The sequence below is a fragment of the Brassica rapa genome, chromosome A02 (assembly GCF_000309985.2).
Source record: "Brassica rapa cultivar Chiifu-401-42 chromosome A02, CAAS_Brap_v3.01, whole genome shotgun sequence".
Lineage (NCBI taxonomy): Eukaryota > Viridiplantae > Streptophyta > Magnoliopsida > Brassicales > Brassicaceae > Brassica > Brassica rapa.
The window spans coordinates 25,450,098-25,462,385 of NC_024796.2; the positions used below are offsets into that span (position 1 = coordinate 25,450,098).

The window sequence follows — 12,288 nt, forward strand, 5'->3', positions numbered from 1 at the left end:
AAGAGCATGCATTGTTAAGTTTACATCTGATGTCAACATATATATATAACTCTTTTTTTCTACAAGTTTTGCATATATGTTCCTAAAAGTAAGGACTCCAAAGAAACTTATATGAATATTACGTTTGTGTACATATATATAGTATTGTTTTCCCCAACAACAGAAAATATAGTATTATATCACAGATCAGTGATACATCTGCAGGCTATTCCTTAATTTGAAGGCATGATAAATAAAATTTATACTCGTTTGAGAATATGAATATCACATCATCTAATACTGCCGTTGCTGAATATTTCTACTCCGGTTATCGATGCCCTGTGTGCGGGCTTTGTGGGTATGCACAAAGTGTAAATGCACCAGGTCCTTAATTTTTATTAAAACTTCTTTATTATTTTATGGCCTGAATTTTAAAATTACTATAGATAAAAAAAAGGTCTAATTTTAAAGTGATAAACAAACATAGCATGCAGAAAAATGTTTTATGGCACAGGGGCTCACCCATCTTGAGCCGGGCCTAAGATCATATGCTAAAAATAGAGCTTCACGATAGAAAAATATTGTTTTTCTTGGATAAAAATGTGAACTTCGTTACTATTGTTATGTAAGATTGATACATTATTACTTGTATCCCAATCTACTTAACCAAGCAAAAGGTATCAAAAAGATAATTAGGTGTAAAAGGTATTGATTACGTATTCCCTCGGCAAAAGACACTTCTGGCAAAAAAAAAAAAAAAAAAAAAAAAAAAAAAATCAAAGCCATCGGATAGGGAGGACACATTGTTTAACGATCTAAAACATCAGTATAGATACACATATTTTGACCAAAACCAAAAAAATGTAACACATGGATCTCTAAAATAATATTATTTTAATTATTTTTTATTTTGTAATTTTTTTTAGAAAAGACAAACTACTAGTTTAGAACAAATGTGACTTGGATCTCTCCTAAAATTTTGAAAGTCTATAAAAAAGTGCTCTTGAATCTCTCTCTCTTACTTACATTTATTTGTGAAAAACAATTACACTCATATACATATTTTGACATTCTAATATCACTCAAAAAAACATTCTACTTACCACACACTTTTGAGTTGCTTATTGTCCAATATACGTACACAATAAGATTGTTTGGAAACTTGAATAGTAGTTTTGATAAAATTTGTTTGGATATATGAATAAAAGTATCTATAAATTGTATTTCCATATTTCATTTAGTTTAACAATTTTATTAATTATATTACTTTAACAATAATTCACATCATTAATTATATTACCATAATAATAGTGCATAACTTTATTTATTAGTGAATCAATATTAACTTTGTGCCAATTATAAAATCAAAAATGTTAAATAACTGGGTTTTGCATATGATTAAACGTTTGATTTAGTTTGTTTTACTAAAACATTTTAATTTGAGTTTCAATCGGTGAAAAATTACGTAGCCAAAAACATAATTCAAATATATGTTTTTGTAAATAAAATAATAATTTAAATCAAAATAATAAAAATGTGCTACATTTACTGCCACTTAATTTTCACTCCATATATTTATTTTACTTAACAAAAAACTCTTTTTATTTCACTTATTTTAGCCAAACACATAAAATGGATTTTTTTATTAGTTTATAAAATCAAATGAAGATTATCTATCCATTTATGTACATGTTGTTCCTTCGGGTATCATTTTTTTTTTGAAACAAGGTCCCACTGAAATATTATAAATTTATGTGTGGGTTTTGGGTTGAGTCATTCTGGATATGGATAAATTCAGTTCTGATGTATATGAACTTAAAAATATCTAAATAACCAATGTATCTAAAACGGATTCGAATATTTATAACAAAATAGCCATATTACATGATTCGGTCCAGGTCTTTTGAATATCATTTGTTATATTATGATACATCTAAAATATATAACACTAATTATAAAAAATAAATATTGATGTATAAAATGTACAAACCAATATCCGCGCGGGTGGACGGATCAATATACCTTTAAAACACTTTTTTTTTCTTATTACTTTTTTATTTTGTAACTATCTCGTTGCTTCTTATTCTAACTAATCAGACTTTCTTAATTAATGATTTAAATTTTAAAATATAAATTGTGAAAGCACTTTCCCAGTTGTGCTCCCAAATCGCTAACCCTAATCCCACCAAAATCCCATTATCTTTCATTTCTATTCTACGCGACGAAGAACCTGAACCCTTGTCCCTAACCTTAATCATATGCTAAATATATCTTCTGTCTCCTCTCTCAATCGATTTTATGTATCCACTCCACTCTCTAAAATCTCCACCAACGAGAGCTTCTTTGACCTAGGCAGATTAAGCGACGAGTTCTTGATCTTTCATGAAACCGCAAAGCATACGATATGCCCGAATACGTTTGGACGGGCTTCGTTTTGGTTTAATCAACAAGCCATGCCGGTTCGAAACCTGACGGAGATATGTCCGAATACGTTTCAGTTAATGGGTTTGAGTTCTTGAACGGGTTCTGGATCTTGGATTGTCTTGTTGGTTAGTGATGGGATCTCATATACACCATCGTGGCACCCGACACACAAGAAGATGAAGAAGATAAAGAGGATGACGAGAGACAGAGAAAATCCAGGAGTATCAATTACATAGTGAGAAGCACAAGAATGGTTAACATATTCGCCGAGGAGTCATTCGTTTTTGTAAAAATCGATCCTTTAGTTCGGTATTAGGTTTGGCTATGGTGCTTGATGATTTGATCCATGAATATGGATGCTTGTTGTTAGTAAAACGATTCTCCTTCCTCCCAAATTTAATATTTTTGCACATGAGTTTCTTAAATGCTGCTTTGTTTGCCTTCTTCAATTACATGGAAGAGGTTCTGAATCCAAACTAGAAGGACCTCACTGGATTTCCCAGAAACGTGTAAGCTTAGCTAAGTCCATTTTCCAAAGTTGTAATCTTTTTGCGTTTCTTTATAATATTTAATTGATTTTTGTTGCTGGATCAGTTTTACTATCACAGTGGATCAGAAGCAAATCACTATCAAAAGGTCAATAGTTCTATAAACCAACAGCGATATAATTTCTAATTTCTCACACATCTATATAGATGCATTAATATTCTTACGGAATGAGACACTTTTTTCTCTTTTTTTACTTCATTAGACACATCTCACTCGAGGGACACTTCTTCTTCTCCCTTCCTATGTGTTTTGACTCATATACCCTTTTGCTTTGGTTAGTGATGAGTTAGTTTTATTATATAAAATTACTGCCAGCTTTGTGGGGACCAAAAGAGGAGCAACGTATTTCCTTAAAAGAGAGAGTGTATATACTTTGACCCTTTTTATATGTAGCAAAAGAGTATTTTATACTAAAAGTAATTTTTTAAATTTCCCAACATATTATATGTGTCATTATTTTATATCATACTGTATAAATAAATATATAAAAACATAAAATAAATTATTAAAAATTTTCTTTATATTTTGATATCCATATGTATATATATGTATTTTAATATTTATCAAAATTAAATTTAAATTACGTACTGTCTATTTTGATACTTGTGGACACACTTTTGTGGATACATTGTTGATGGACACATTTAAAATAGTCATGGACATGTATTTGTGGATAGCTTTTTGGTATTTTGTAGATACATTTTTGATGGATAAATTCAAAATATCCACTGAATGGCATAGACATTTAGTGTACAAAATTTTATGGACAAGATTTTATGGACAAAAATCTCAATCTTACAAATTTTATGTATAAAATTTTGTGGACAAGATTTTTGTGGACAAAGTTTGTAGACAAATCATACAAAGTTCAAAGAACCAGTCCCTGATTCGACGCCTTTAAAAGAGACCTTAACAAATTGATAGAAGCTTGTAAGACTTAATGACTGCTTCAAGCTGAGCCTGAAGATGTTCCAGCATGTAAAGTCCAAACATATTTAAAGCATATCCTAAATCCAATTAACCAAACAAAGATAGCATGTTCAATAAACAGATGAAGCCATTTTATTAATCATGAGGAAGGGTTTATAATCAACAAGCAAGAGCTTACATCATCCGTAAAATCTCTAATAGACACATCAGAAAACATAATCACAAAACATAATAGGCACGAGAGCTTGTCATCGTCTTTTCCACAACGGAGGTGGGACCTGCTCGTCGTCGCGTCCTCTCCATACCGGATCTCGAATCTGTTGGCCGTCCTGTCGTCCTCTCCACAACGGAAGTCGGACCTGGTTGCCGTCGCGTTGTCCTGTCCATACCGGAGCTCTCGGATCTGCTCGTCAGCTCTCATGTCCACAAAATCTCAGAGATTCGATTCAATTGAAAAAGTACAACACAAACAATTAAAAAAAGAAAAAATATAAAAAAGGTTAGGGGTTTCAAGGAGAAAGGTATTGAAATCGGGCGACGGAGAATGAAGGAGAAAGGTGATGAGATATGAAGAGATAGATACGAGATTATACAGTCACAACCGCTGTGAGCCTTCTGGATTCATGGTGTTTTACAGAGAAATTGAAGACGAAGAAGAAAAGATTTAGCAGAATTATGGTTAGTAAACGAAGGGGCTGGGAAATTGGGAAAATTAGATCTGAATTTCAAAAAGTAAAGCCAAAAAGAGAATAAATGATGGTTTCCGAAAACTCAAAAATAAAGAAACTGATTTGTTGAACTATTTTTATGGAAAGTGACAGCTTAGTTAGTGAGGAGAGAGTTTAGTTAGTTTGAAGGCATGTAGGACATTACACAATAAAGAAGTGTGCCTCCAGCAACAAGTGTCTTTTTGTGTAAATTGAAAGACAAAAAGTATCTTAGAGAGTAAAAAATTCTCATGTATGCTATATGAGCAAGTTATGTAATGCACCTTCTTTCTGTCTCATTTAATTTACTATATACTCCCTCTATTACTTATAGATCAATTTGTTAGAAAAAAAATTGTTTTAAAAAGATACATTTTTTATATTTTCAAGACATTAATTAATGTAAAATTGTACTTTTCAAAAAATACAATTGTGTTTAATAAAATCTCATTAGTTAAAAGTTATTGGGAATAGTTTGTTAAGAAAAACAATGTATTAAAATTTTAATTTTAAATGTTTTTTAATAAGTGTGAAAAAAAACTATAACATGGATCTTCTAGAAACGGAGGGAGTACATTTTGTCCTACATTATATTAATACATGTTATCAATAACGTATTCTGAGTTGCTCAAAAAAAAAAATTCAATAACGTATTCTGCTAACTATATAATGTACTTTATATTATTTTACAGTAGTTTCACCCCACAGGAGGTAGGTGCGGATCTCTACCTAGTGAAATAGTAAAGTGAAGCATCCACTTACAATGCTATGGGCGTCATGCTACGACAGTACGATTAAACTGCAAATGCATTAGTTTTTCTTGACAACTGTGAATGCATATTTACACACTGACATTAGTGTCAATTAACTATTGACAAAAAGGTGTAGGATAGATTCTAGTGCATCTTCGGTCGGTACGGATGTTTCTCCACAAGTATAATTTACTACCCCAGTTGGATTTCCTTTATTCAGTTTACACGTAAGACCATCTCCAATGCTACACTATAATTTTCTTTATATTTCACTCTATTAATAGAGTTGGATTTGCTCTAATGGTTTACTCTATAATAGAGTTACTCTATAATAGAGTGAAATATAGAGTATTCTTGTTTTTTCATTCTATATTTGGAGTAAAAAAATAAGATTACTCTATATTTCACTCTATTATAGAGTAACTCTATTATAGAGTGAACCATTGGAGCAAATTCAACTCTATAATAGAGTTATTCTATTTTAGTGTAAATTATAGAGAAAAAAATAGAGTACCCTTGGAAATGCTCTAAACATACACACTACAAATAAATTGTTTTCATCCTTCATTAGTATTAATTAGGGTCCAAGATGACTACACATCATTATATTTCCTTACATATTCTGTGACTAAAAGAGGCGATGCAGAACAAGGCACTTTTAAAAGTACACAATTTTGTTGACGCTACACCATATTCAGAAAGTTTCATAAGTTCTTAGTAAGCTTTCCTAAACCAGTTATGATATCTGGATTATTTTTAATATTTTGAAATATTTATCATCATCTTTTCATTCAGATATATATAAATATTATTATTGTAGATTTGCTTTTTTACTTTTATTTATTCATATGGAAAGCATATATTAAACGGTTATAGTGCCTAATGGAGAATTCACAACGAAATCTCTCATTTAGCACAATTTATTGTTTTGCGCGTTAAGTGAAGGATCCAAGATAAACACAAAACATCTTTTTAAATAAAAAATAAAAAACCCTAGTGGAACATAATACCTTTGCTATTTGGTGTATTTTAAGTACAGTTGTAGTATTATATATTATTTATTTACATTCATTGAAAAAACCAATATATACTATAACTTCAATTATAAACTGAAGTTTAATTAAAATTTATTTTTAAGTTTATATTAAAGCTTATAACTATTATACTATTTCACCACCATATAATTATTTTTAAATCATCTAAAGTTAGAGATAGTTAATTTTGAAAGTTCAAATAATTATATATTTTTAAATTATATTATATTTATTAATAAATTTATTTACTGAAATTAATAATTAATTATTTTAGTTAAGAAAAATAAATAGTAACATAAATTTTTTGATATTTTTTTGATATTAATAAAATATTTTAGACATATTTTTATCTGTTTTTACTTTTCAAACCTATGTTTTGGATCGATAAGTTTGCTTGATCTACATTTTCACTACCAAATCCGCTTGATCTCTAATGCTTAATCCATTTTTCTCATTATTTGGAGTCTAAGGTTGTGACTGGTTAAAATTAGTAACTAAGAGTAAATAAAAATGTGAAATTACAAAGAAAAAAGGCGAAAAGACATAAGAGAGAAAATGTTACAGTAAATAATATAATTCTCTTCTAGATCCTAGAGTAGTTATTAACTTATAAGAGTGTATTTTTCTCTCTTTTACAGTAAATAAAGTAACTAGGTAAAATGAGAGTTTACTTGATTGATAAATTTTTGGCTAAATACGAAGTAACTAAAATTTGGATTAAACATTTATTTAAAAATACCATACAGTCAAAGCTTAAGAGGCTGTAAAAAACTTTTGGAAGACTACTAAATCACTCGATACCTTTTAAATGGTATAATTTTTAAAATATATTAAAATTTAACTATATTAAAATTTAATTATATAAATATATAATGGCGTTTAGAAACTCAACCATGTAAAGATGTTCTAATAAACAAGTAGCTTCTAGTTCCTTTCCAAAGCTTGATCAATTTTATAACGTACTCGTTGCTTCGCGAATTATAAACACATTCAGGCCCGTCCCTCCCTTAAGGCAGATGAAGCATTGGCTTCAGGCCACAAATATAAAAATGAAATATAGGCCACACTAACCAAAATATAGGCCACACTAACCAAAATTGTACGTTGCTTAAATGTTTTAGGAAGATAAGTTGGATTTTCTTGTCCCTAGTTCGAGCAATACCAAAACCATATCATACGCTTTTGTTATTAACAATTTTATATATAAGGGCCACATATTTTGACAGGCTTTAAGCCTCGTAAAGTTTTGGGACGGCACTGAACACATTGACAAATTTTTGTTTCAGTTTCCACCATCTATGGTTAACTAGTTTCCGTACGAAGATGAGTTAGAAACAAATATCGAAAGGAGGCAGGAGACAGTGAAATGTCATCCATCCATATTTTTTAAACGATGCTGACACAAATACACATACTGAAATGTATGATCTCTGGTTTGACATGATATGATTATTGATTAGGAATGTAGAGACCATGTTAAAGAGAGTTTGGCCGTTGCCCACTTGGGCCTTTGTCACTTTATTTCTGATTCATGCAACAAATAATGACTTAAGTCAGGCAGAAAAAAACAGCAACGAGTGCAATACAAAGACAACAGTCGGTAAAAGTATTAATAATAAGTCATGAAATGTATAATTATATACGAGAAAATGCTTCCACCTGCGTTACATATTTTACCTATGAGACTTTAAATCTTGTTAAGATATGTTATACTACCAATTACAAAAAAACTAATGTTTGTCTTACCATTTTGTCTTACAATGTTTAAGAACACCTCCAATGGAAAATTTTTAATCTCAAGGTTCTTAAAATACACATACGTATGTATATATAAATATAAGTTTTAATTGTGAATTTTTTAAAACTACGGAAAACCCAATCGAAAATATCTAAAATTAGATAATTTTGGTTGCATTTCACGTAATTTTAAGAAATCCACAGTTAGATATTAATATTTATATATATGTATATACATATTTTAAGAAATTTTTGACTAGAATCCTTTATTGGGGGTCTGACGTCATCGTCTCTCTTTCTAAATTGCAAAAAGAAAATGTTATTGACACTACCAATCAAAATTGTTTAAACGAAAGAGAGTATGTTGTAGGAATTGTTTAAACAAAATAGTAACAAACATAACTGAAATTTCATTGGTAAACCTAAATACTAACTAAAAGCGACATATCATATACAATCTACGATGGAATTTCAATAGCTTGTTCTGGTGATTAAATAAAACAACAATTCAATTGTAATATACAATACAAGTTAGGTAAGAACGCGTAGACGTGGGAAATTTATGAAGTCGAATAAAAGTATTATCCTCGTACAGTCGTCCAGTACAAATATTCCATACAGATAAGAGAATGTATCGACTTTTTAGCTAGATTAATGTTTTTTCTTAGCCAACAGCTAGTATGTTTGATTATCCTCGATATACTATGCCAAAATAAATCAACTTATGCAGTGTTACCAACATACACTCATGTGTAGGAGTTGGCACAAGGAGATATTTAACAACTCGTTTGAGCTTACATGGTAAATAACTAAATATACATCGTTCACAAGTCTCTGGGCCTCTCACATAAGATTTATAGCTCTGGGCCTCTGGTTCCCCAAAATAGTAATAATGCATGCTAATTAGCATATTACAAACCCAAATGTTTGAATCAAAACTGGGCTTGTTGTTGGATTGGGCACCCCATACAAAAAAAAAATCAGATAAGCTAGGTTTTTTTCTCACCTGAAAGTACTTCATACGATAAGCACTATTACTAGTTATCATGCATTTATAATTCTAAGTTTTACTCGGTGGCGGATAGTGTCATCATCTTGGGCTTCATCAATTTAGTGTTGAAGTTCTGATATTAGCTTTGTGAAATTGCATGACTACAATTTTGAATATTTCTTGACAAAGAAGGGGAACCAAATGAATATTTGCTAACATAGATATATGGCCCGACCTCCATAGCCTTAAAAATCCCCCTTCGGTAAAAAGTGTTTTGTCACAGTGTCAACCATTTTCCAGTTCCTGTAATTTCAAACTGCTATTAATTTGAAAAAATTGTAACTAACTTATATATGATCTGACATTACACTTTGATTCGTGCAACTTAATAAATGCACTATGTTTAGTGGAGTTAGTATCTGATTTGTTAGTGTGTCGCATTCCTCATTAGCAAATGTTTGTTGGCTGGTTTTTCTTTAGCCAATGAAACAACATTCGTTTGGTATATATCGTTAAGCTGATCTTTAGTCTGTTATACCCAAGCAAATCTAACGAACATTTGGAGGATTTCCGTTCATGTTCTTTGAATATTATTATTCCATTTTTCTAGTTGTATGTTTTTAGTTGTCTAGAGAACCGGTAAATTAACAAAATGCAAAAATTTACTTTGATTTACATGATCTTAACTATAATAAGATGTGATTTCATAGAAGTCGTATTTGGCTGGTTTGTTTGCACTCGTACAACTGTTGGTTGACTTATCAAGTTTGGTCGGTATCAGTTTTCAGAAAGAACAAATATCAAAAATAATTAAAGTAAGAAATAACAATATTTACCTTTAAAAAAGACATTATTTATATAATATTTTCAAACTTAACCACTACAAGAAAAAATGCTTTTGTTAGCGGACGAAAAACGCTATCTAAAAATATGATAGCGGTTTATGAAGCGCTGTATCATCGCCCGTCATAATAGGTCAAACACATTAGATAGCGGTTTTTGGTATTGTTATCTTATTGTCATATATTATAGCGTTCTTTTGCGTGCAATTAAATATTTTTTAATAACGTTTTATTTTTGCTATTATATATTATTAAAATATAAAAAAAAATTAAAAAAAAAAAGAAAAAAAATCACAAAATACAGTTAAAATATATAATATATTAAATTATTTTTACTAAATAATTGAATTTGGTTTACATATTAAAGTAGGTTTACAAAATTAACCTAATTAAAAACAAACAAAAAACTAAACGTAAAAAAAATATACAGTTTACCGCTAAACCTAAAAACCCTAACTCCTCGTGCCTCCATCTATTTTGCCGCAGAGCTCCAACAGCCGCCTCCTTTACCGGATCTGTCAACCACCATCACGAACTCCTCCACCATCGACGCTTCAAACCAAGCTGTCAGCCACGCCATCTGCTTTCCTCCTCCATCCTCGACGCTTCAGCCATGCCGTCAGCCACGTCCTCCATCGCCAAGCTCTCCGCCAGATCAGGTCCTCATCTGCCATATTCATCCATCCTCGACGCTTCAGCCATGTCCTCCGTCGTCCTCCTCCATATTTTATCTCTGTCAATTGTCAGCAGCCTCTGCCTTCATACAAACGAATCAGAATTGATATAGAAAAAGAACAAAAAGATGGAAACTTGAGAGACATTTGAGAGCGAATAACAACTTACAACTGAGTTGATTTGTTGTAGAGAGAAATCACTCCGTGGATTTTTTGTTGATTTGTTGTTAACAGAGAATCGTGAGAGATGAGAAACTGTAAAGGAAGAAAGAAACAGATGAGATCTATAGCGTGTGTGTGTGTGTGTGTGATAGATGGTGAGAGATGAGGCTAGTGAAACCCAGAATCTGAGACTTGTGAAAGAAAGAGATCGATAGAGTATAGAGGAAGAGAAATGAAAAGATAGATTAATTCTTATCCGTTGGATTACAAGTAATCAATGGTTTAAAATATTAATCCAAATTTTGAGGAACTGACCAATAAGAAGAAAGGTGGAAGATCACAAAGGAGTGATTTTGAGCCTTTGGATCAAAATCAATCAAAGGCCAAAAAACAACTAATAAAGATTATACTTTTTATTTATCTATAATTATTTAAAAATGTCAAAATTTAAATAAATTTATATAGAATTTTAACTAAAAGTTTTCCATTTGAATTTTGTGGTTATGTGATTTAAAAACTAATTTGATAAAAAGATTTTAAATGCTAGTATTTCTTCTTTTTTGTTGTTTATTTGTTTAGTGGTTTTTTATTTTCGAAATGTATAATGTAAAATTTTATATGTTGTATATAATTTGAGAAATATATTATATATACATATATATTATAAAATTATATTTTATTTAAAGTTTGAGGTTTAGTGTTCTATCACATAGGTTGAAGTATGTGGTTTAGGGTTTATGGTTAAAGTTTGAAAATAGATATATTGCTTAAGATTAATTTTTTTTAAAAAAAGTTAATTTTAAGATTTGGAGTTTAAGTTTTCAAGTATTATAAAGCTTATTGTATTAGAATTTAAAGTTTGTGTATAGAGTTTAGGGTTTGAAAACTTGTTTAGGGTTTAGGGATTCAAAATATCAAACATAGCGTTTAGTTATGAGTGTTACGGGAATCAATACATAGCGTTTCTTACCTAAAGTGCTATGTAAACTATGTATCATAAAATTTAAAATCCAACCCAACTAAAGATAGCGTTTTTATTTTTAGAAACGCTATCTAAAACTAAAAGATGTATCAACCATAGCAGAAACGAAAAAAACGCTATCCTACTCCGTTATAAAAACTCATTTTTCTTGTAGTGAACCCAAGATTGTTAGTTTTATTGAAATAAACTTGTGAAGTATGATGACTTATCAAGTTTAGTGCAAAGATTAAGTATAAGCCATTACATAAAAGAGTTGTTCAAAAAAGAAAAAAAAGTCATTATAGAAAAGAAAATTAAAACTATGATCTGCTAGAAAATGTCAACTTAATTTTGATGTCGGGTATTTCTTTTATCTTTGGGGTGATTGGTCGGAGTGTAACTGTAGAAATTTTATTGTAAAATTTAGGGTGTAGAATTTTTTTATTTAACTGTAAGTGATGTAATTTTAAAATTGATTACTACAGAAATATATTTCATACATCTAAAAATATGAGGCTTCAAAAAACAAGGTTTCTACAGTTTTTT

General features: G+C 30.1%; 1 long non-coding RNA gene across 1 annotated transcript; it reads right to left on the reverse strand.

Moving 5' to 3' along the window:
• Positions 1-9,682: 9,682 nt before the first annotated feature.
• LOC103853895 lies at positions 9,683-11,595 on the reverse strand. The gene is made up of 2 exons (XR_630394.3): positions 10,789-11,595; positions 9,683-10,702 (listed from the first exon to the last, which is right to left on the reverse strand). It is a non-coding gene; the product is annotated as an uncharacterized LOC103853895 (long non-coding RNA).
• Between the last annotated feature and the right edge of the window lie 693 nt (positions 11,596-12,288).